Here is an 8,771-nt window from a genome sequence, read left to right as displayed (position 1 = left end):
ATGTTCTCCTGAGGGATCTCCTCCCAGACCTGGACTAAAGCATCCACCAACTCCTGGACAGTCTGTGGTGCAACGTGGCGTTGGTGGATGGAGCGAGACATGATGTCCCAGATGTGCTCAATTGGATTCAGGTCTGGGGAACGGGCGGGCCAGTCCATAGCATCAATGCCTTCCTCTTGCAGGAACTGCTGACACACTCCAGCCACATGAGGTCTAGCATTGTCTTGCATTAGGAGGAACCCAGGGCCAACCGCACCAGCATATGGTCTCACAAGGGGTCTGAGGATCTCATCTCGGTACCTAATGGCAGTCAGGCTACCTCTGGAGAGCACTGTGCGGCAACCCAAAGAAATGCCACCCCACACCATGACTGACCCACCGCCAAACCGGTCATGCTGGAGGATGTTGCAGGCAGCAGAATGTTCTCCACAGCGTCTCCAGACTCTGTCACATCTGTCACATGTGCTCAGTGTGAACCTGCTTTCATCTGTGAAGAGCACAGGGCGCCAGTGGCGAATTTGCCAATCTTGGTGTTCTCTGGCAAATGCCAAACGTCCTGCACGGTTTTGGGCTGTAAGCACAACCCCCACCTGTGGACGTCAGGCCCTCATACCACCCTCATGGAGTCTGTTTCTGACCGTTTGAGCAGACACATGCACATTTGTGGCCTGCTGGAGGTCATTTTGCAGGGCTCTGGCAGTGCTCCTCCTGCTCCTCCTTGCACAAAGGCGGAAGTAGCGGTCCTGCTGCTGGGTTGTTGCCCTCCTATGGCCTCCTCCACGTCTCCTGATGTACTGGCCTGTTTCCTGGTAGTGCCTAAATGCTCTGGACACTACGCTGACAGACACAGCAAACCTTCTTGCCACAGCTCGCATTGATGTGCCATCCTGGATGAGCTGCACTACCTGAGCCACTTGTGTGGGTTGTAGACTCCGTCTCATGCTACCACTAGAGTGAAAGCACCGCCAGCATTCAAAAGTGACCAAAACATCAGCCAGGAAGCATAGGAACTGAGAAGTGGTCTGTGGTCCCCACCTGCAGAATCACTCCTTTATTGGGGGTGTCTTGCTAATTGCCTATAATTTCCACCTGTTGTCTATTCCATTTGCACAACAGCATGTGAAATTTATTGTCAATCAGTGTTGCTTCTTAAGTGGACAGTTTGATTTCACAGAAGTGTGATTGACTTGGAGTTACATTGTGTTGTTTAAGTGTTCCCTTTATTTTTTTGAGCTGTGTATATTTGTGTGTACTCCTTATAACCGTGGACACGTGAGTTAACGTTACTAATTTCATGTCCTTTATGGTGTTCTACTCAATCGTGCTTATGTAGCTAGCTAAAATATTTTATTAGCTCTGTAAAACAATTCTAATTGGATCAGAGAAATATTAGCTTGTGTTAACTTTTGAAGCTACCCTGGCCTTGTGACCATGGTTTGTTTTCATTTGGCCTTTTTAGCATAGCTCTGTTCTGCCCTGCCACCTTGTGGAGCTCAACAGTTACTGTTTCTTACTGTTATATAACTCATATTTGTGATTTTGTCAATGCAATGTATTATTTTTATAGCAGTGTTATGTTACTTCTTTATAAAATTGTGTCATTGCTATATCATGATATTGCATTCTAAATACTAATAATTCCTCTTTATTCTGTACTTTCAGAAACCACACACACCAACAGTATTGAACATTATTTGCAAATATCATAACTGGAACTGGACATCTTACAAGCTGAAGATTGAGGACAGTTTTTTGTATGCTAGTGTACACTCCTTAACAGTTTTACTGGATGAAAACACAGCAAGAAAACACAGGCCAATATGTAATAGTCATCTATTTTATTGAAGTAAGGGTGGTGGTCGAACAACAACAACAAATACTTGTTTTACTAGAGGAGAAGATAAACTGCAAGATGAGACTGACAACTTATGAATATGCATAACCCATATTTCAAATTCATGCAGTGATTGAACAACAACTGCATTCCCCCCCCGACCCACCTCTAAAGGCATAGTATCACAGCAGATTGCCGGTCAAGTCACCTGTCAAGTCAGTAAGTCAGTCAGTAATTGTTGCAGATGTGCTCAATAGTGCTTGAGCATATGGTACTCCACAAAGCATGGTGAAACACATAGAGGTGTGTCACAAGCTGAACACATAATTTGTCAACCTCTTATGCTTCCTTTTCCTGGTGCCAGACAGGCAAACTTTGCAGTGCCTCCGTGTTCGACTACCTTGAGCAACGGTTTGAGGGACTTTGCAGGGAAAATGCCGTGCAGTGAGCCGTAGGGGATTGTCTGCAGCAGGACGACCACCAGTGGATGGGCGCCGAGGGGTGTGGTGCTCCTCCAGAAGCTCTCTCATGAGGTTATCTCTGTACTTTTGGTAGGTAATTACTTTACCTGTGGGGGAGAGGGAGTTGGGAGGATGATGAGACAGTGGGTAGGTAGGTGAGATATTGTCCCTATAATTGCATAATGGTACTGTATGATTTGTATGTGAACTGTACATCCAATTACAAAACATACCTTGTTCAGTAATCATCTCACCTGTTAGTTGGCGGTAAACTATGTAGCCATTGAGGGCCACAGTGTCGATCAGATGGAAAAATATCTTCTTATACCACTTGGTACTTTTCCGAGTGCATTCCACAAAGCTGTTTATCATGTCTGCCTTATCCACTGCCCCCATTTTGACATTATAGTGAAGCACACAGTCTGGTTTGATCTTTAACTCTCCCGTCAGGTGGTCCACCTTCCCTGTGGCCAACATGGTTGCTGTATGGACAGTAGAGAGGACATGGACGTCTCGTTTGTCATGCCACTTTACTGCCAGCTGTTGACTGTTCTCCTTGAACTCCACCTCCCCTCTCTGCATCTTCCTGCATCTGAATGCTGGCATCCCCTTCCTGTTTGACCTGACTGTGCCACAGGCCCCTGTACTGTTGGAGACCAGATGCTCGAAGAGTGTGGGACTGCTCTACCAATTGTCCACATACAAAGTGTGTCCCTTGCCGAGATGAGCCAGCATGGTCATCACCACGGACCCAGACACCCCAAGAGCCTCATAATGTTGGATGTCAGTGGTGGACCCTTGGTAAACTATAATGTCCCGGACAAATCCTGTCTTCACGTCGCACATGACAAAGACCTTGACCCCAAACCTGTGCCTTTTGGAGGGAATATATTGATGGAACGCCAGCCTACCCTTCCATAACATCAGGGACTCATCGATGAATAGGTCCTTGTATGGCACAAAGAACTGACCAAATGTTGATGTCAGGCTGGTAAGAACGTTTCTTATTTTGTGTAACGGGCCATTTAGGTTGGCAGTAGCATTGTTGACAAAATGCAGGCATCGCAGCAAAACTAGGAAGCGGTCTTGGGAAAAGAGGTTGGCGAAGAAGAGAGTTACAAATATAGGATCTGTGCTCCAGTATTCTCTTTGGGAGTTCTTCTTTACTTTTCCCATGAGAAGGACTGTCACCAGGAAGGTATACATTTCACAAATTGTGGTTGCCACCCATTTAGCAAGTTTCCCCCTCACTCCTGGCTCTCTCTTCTCCTGTAGCTCCAGGCATAGCAATTGGTCTCCTCTACTATGTCTCCCACCAGCTCCTCTGTCAGAAACAGCTTGAAGCACTCTGCCTCAGAGGGAAATGGCAAGGGGCTTTGCACTCCAGACTGGAACTCATCAAAGCAAATAGCAGGGCCAGGAGGAGGAGTGAAATGGCTGGCGGCCTTCCAGCTACCACAGACCTCCTGTACTTCATCCACTGCCGGTCTGCCTCCATCCCCATCAGCATCTTCAAAGTGACCTGGGACTTCGTCAAATAGAAATGTGTAAAATATCATGCGTATTGCACATTTGTAACATATTTTACCAATTACAATATGTCATACCAATTGTAATTCGCAACATATCATATGAAATGGATGATGGACACCCACAAATTAATACATACCATACAAAACGTTACATATCATACAAAATGGAGTGAGACATATTTACGTTTACTATATTACATCTACCCCTGTGTCCAGGTTGGTAAGCAACACACTCCGAAACAAAATAGAGTGAAGAAGAGCACTTTGAAGGCAGTTCACTGAAACTGAACGAAAACTGTCCCAAAACAAATGGAAAGCAGCACACTTTGAGGAAAATGCACTCAATTAATAAAACAATACAGCAATAAACCCAAATAAGCAATACACTGTGGGGTTGCAACTGCTGCACAAAAATGTAATGAATCAAAACAAGGAAAAACTCTCCAGTGAAAAAGTTCTTCCTGCTATGCTCTGCGTCCACCTGGCCCCCTACCCAGAATGCTCTCATCTCTGCTCGTCCACAGCACACTACCAGACCATACTAGTAGAGTATCTGTATCAGTGTCTGCCTCCACAGAGAGAAATCCACAGTGCTCTCTCATGTGGCTGTTTTTCTTTTCGCCGGGGCTGTCTGTTTTGAAGCCTATGTAGAATTATTCCCTTGGTGTAAGATGGGGGGGGACAAGAGGCGCTCAGTGCTGCCTGAAACCCAAGCCTCTCACCGACGCCCTATCAGAACTCTGGGAACGTCGTGCTCCGGGCGAAGTCAACTTGGCTGCGTTCGAGCGCAAATATTTTGTGAAGCGCTGCATGGACCGGGTGCTGCTGGCAGGGGCTCACACAAATCGGCCTCCAAACCTCCAAAAAGAGATTTGGGAACACTGGGGGATGAATTTGGGGAATGTGAAGAACGTGGGGGTTTCTATGTCTCATAGTCTATCCTCAGTCTAAGCCCCTTTAAGTTGGACTTGATTGATCATGGAATGTGAAGGGCCATTTCTGAGAGTAAACATATTCGCTCTACTGATTTATAGTAAACTAATTTAACAAACAATTACAGCATGGTCAAACAAGTTAATGTTTGACAGTTTACTAAACAACTACTGATTTAGAACCACAGAGAGTTACCACAAGTCAGCAAAGACAACAGGAGCACTGCCTCCACTATTCAGCTCCATTTCAACTCAAACATTTAAACATCCTTAAATCAACTAGGCTATACACTGAGTGTACAAAAACATTAGGCACACCTTCCTAATATTGAGTTGCACCCCATTTTGCCCTCATAACAGACTCAGTTTGTTGGGCATGGACCCTACAAGGTGTCGAAAGCATTCCACAGGGATGCTGGCCCATGCTGACTCCATGGCTTCCCACAGTTGTGTCCTATGGATGGTGGACCATTCTTGATACACACAGGAAACTGTTGAGCATGAAAAACCCAGCAACATTGCAGTTCATTGCAAAGACTAAAAGTATTTGGTTTTCAAAAGTAAATGTAATTGAAAAAATATACTTAAGTATCAAAGGTAAAGTAAAAATCATATCAAATGGCTCATATTAAGCAAACCGAGACGGCACAATTTTCATGTTTGAATTTTTTATTTTACGGATAGCCAGGGGCACACTCCAATACTCAGACATTTACAAATGAAGCATGCGCATTTACGCTTCAAACACACCGACAGCGTCATTGCGCAAAATAGCACGCAGCATCTGGATATGTATGCAACAAAAGTTCAACATTCACCTTCTGCTACCATTTCTGTCAAGCCATCTATGCATAGATTGACACATACGTTCAATAAATCCAACATATGCACCACACCGAACGCACTCCAACTGCCTTTGCAACGCAATGCTGCAAGGCAAAGACATCGTTTCATTGAAAATGTATGTAATTCTGGTGTACCAAAATGCAATGATGCTGTCGGTGTGATCGAAGCGTTAGTGAGTCTGCCAGATCAGAGAGAGTAGGGACGACCAGGGATGTTTTTATTGATAAGTGTGTGAATTGGACCATTTTGCTGTCATGCTAAGCATTCAAAATACAGTATAACGAGTACTTTTGGGTGTCAAGGAAAATGTACGGGGTAAAAAGTAAATTTTCTTTAGGAATATAGTGAAGTAAAAGTTGTCAAAAATATAAATAGAAAGGTAAAATACAGACACACCAAAAAACTACTTACGTAGTACTTTAAAGTTGTTCTACTTAAGTACTTTACGCCACTGGTTTAAGTACTTTACGCCACTGGTTTAAGTACTTTACGCCACTGGTTTAAGTACTTTACGCCACTGGTTTAAGTACTTTACGCCACTGGTTGGCTGAATGTTCCAGACAGGGTCCTGAACGTTCTTCAGCTAGTGAACCTCGTCTTGCGTTGTGCAATGGCTGCTGATATGGCAGAACTTCATGAGCTCCATGACCTTGGACTCATGGACAATACACTTTGGCTCTTCTGAGTCAGATGATGTTAAGCTTGAGCTTGTTCTCGGCCGAAAGCTTTCATCCAATAGGTCGTATACGACTACAGTAGAAGTTGTACCCTACTTATAAACACAACAAATATGACAAAAAGTCAAAAAGTCATGGAAAGATTTTGTGACTTACACTAGTTCCTGGTGGTAAGCTTGATGCCGCTGCAGATGTTGATGGGATCGGACTCTAAAAAGAACACATAATGTTAGGCCAGTCACGTTACCCTCTGCGGTATTTAGTTAGCTAGCTAACAGTAAGATACAGTCCAGTAGGCTGTAACTAATGTTACCTAACGTTAGCTAGCAAAGTTACAAATCACATTGCCAGATAGCTGCTGGCTAATTACATTGATTTGCTTTGTAATGGCTAACCTGCGTATTATGAAAGCTAGCTAGATTTAGACTTAGCTAGCTAACAAACTACATTTGTTTATCTAAGTTAATTACGTTACCTTTGCGCGACTTCTTAGTAAGGTAACCATTAAATGTTAACGTCACCACAGCAACCTATGCTGCTTGTACTTTGCACATCCAGGTACTGAGCACCACAACATGACTAAAGTAACATTAGTTACCTGTTGACAACGATTCTCAACTGGATCCACCTTGACAGGGGCGGTACTACGTTCTGAAATCGATATGAATTCTGGATATTGTGGTTTACTCACAACCAGGAAAAGTAGATGGCCCGTTTCTGCCGGTGAGATGCAGAAGCGCTTGAATTTCATGTAGTGAGAAAATTCTTGATTTTTCTGACACAGATTAAATGTTAATAACATATTAACCCAATGAGTCCCACCGCGACGCCGGCAAGTTTTGGACTTGTAACCCCTTATAAACATAGTGTGTTTGAGCTATATCCTTTTGATTTGTCTATTTCTTCTCCATCTGTTGGTGCCAATCATTAGTCTGTGTGATCAACGGGTGCTGAGCTAGAGCGGTGTTTGTGAAACAAGAGTGGATGGCGAAGGGACCCGTGGCCAGGTCTTTTTTTACAAAAACGTCTGTAGAGTCCGAATGGTTTAAGCTACAAACTATTAAAACCTATTTATGAAAAGCTGAGACTCTCCTGAACACACACATGTTTTGCTTTATGACGCCCACAAGCTACATAAGAGTCGTTAGAAGGTAAGGGGTTATTCTAACCTACATAGAAGATCATAGGAAATCCAAGGACATAGTGTCTGTAATAAACTCACATAGTTGCCGTCACAAACGTCAAACTCCACACAGTCTCAATTCCCACTGAGCAAACTATCTATGTGCTTACAGCATTCATATAAATCCATTTATATCTGTCAATAAAACTCATGAATGTGACTGTTTATGTCAAATTATTTTGTGTTGTACATGGTTGTCCTGAAAAGAAAATGGTAAACACTTAATTGTGAGGCTGAATATAAGGGCTGGACATGCAGATGAAAGTGAAAGTCAGATAAATGAAAGTCAGATAAATGAAAAGCCGATTTTTGGTGGGTTTGGGGACTGATAGAGTTAATGGACAAATGCAGTGAAAGAGCAACGGTGACATTTCCCTTTAAGGCCATAGCTTCTCTCCCGCCAAGCTTCACCGCCAAATAGATTTTGACGTCACCCACACACACAACAGCTTTAGAAACATCAAACACAAAAGCTTTTTATATGCAGATGTTTTCAGGATTGGTTTCCCATTCTAACATGAAAGCCTACCCAGATGCTTTCTCCATGCAACATACTGTATGTAAATGGGTACCCATTTTAAGACATCATGTAGCTTAAGCACTTTAGTATTAGGTTTCTTTAGAATGTTGATAATGGCTAGATGGCTAAACGAAACGTGGAAAGTGTTGGTCCCATGTTTCATGAGCTGAAATAAAAGATCCCAGAAATGTTCCATACGCACAAAAAGCTTGTTTCTCTCAATTTATGTGCACAAATTTGTTTACATCCCTGTTAGTGAGCATTTTTTACTTTGCCAAGATAATCCATCCACCTGACAGGTGTAGCATGTCAAGAAGCTGATTACAGGATGATCATTACACAGGTACACCTTGTGCTGGGGACAATAAAAGGCACTCTAAAATGTGCAGTTTTGTCACACAACAATGCCACAGATGTCTCAAGTTTTGAGGGAGCATGCAATTGGCATGCTGACTGCAGGAATATCCACCAGAGCTGTTGCCAGAGAATTGAATGTCCTCCAAAATGTGTTGATGTCAACGTTGTGAACAGAATGCCCCATGGTGGCAGTGGGGTTATGGTATAGGCAGGCATAAACTACAAACGCAATTGTATTTTATCAATGGCAATTCTAATGCACAGAGATATCGTGGCGAGATCCTGAGGTCCATTGTCGTGCCATTCATCCGCCGCCATCACCTCATGTTTCAGTATGATAATGCACGGCCCCATGTCGCAAGGATCTGTACACAAGTCCTGGTAGCTGAAAATGTCCCAGTTCTGCCATTGACTGCATACTCATCAGAC

The 8,771-nt window shown here is 43.6% G+C and overlaps 1 long non-coding RNA gene across 1 annotated transcript; it reads right to left on the bottom strand.

The window, feature by feature from the left end:
* Nucleotides 1-1,823: 1,823 nt before the first annotated feature.
* Nucleotides 1,824-7,306, bottom strand: LOC106588501 (uncharacterized). The gene is made up of 3 exons (XR_014382993.1): nt 6,758-7,306; nt 2,550-6,492; nt 1,824-2,402 (listed from the first exon to the last, which is right to left on the bottom strand). It is a non-coding gene; the product is annotated as an uncharacterized LOC106588501 (long non-coding RNA).
* Nucleotides 7,307-8,771: the final 1,465 nt, after the last annotated feature.

This window comes from Salmo salar, chromosome 27 (genome assembly GCF_965601325.2).
Source record: "Salmo salar chromosome 27, fSalSal1, whole genome shotgun sequence".
Lineage (NCBI taxonomy): Eukaryota > Metazoa > Chordata > Actinopteri > Salmoniformes > Salmonidae > Salmo > Salmo salar.
This window is presented reverse-complemented; position numbering and strand designations above follow the sequence as displayed.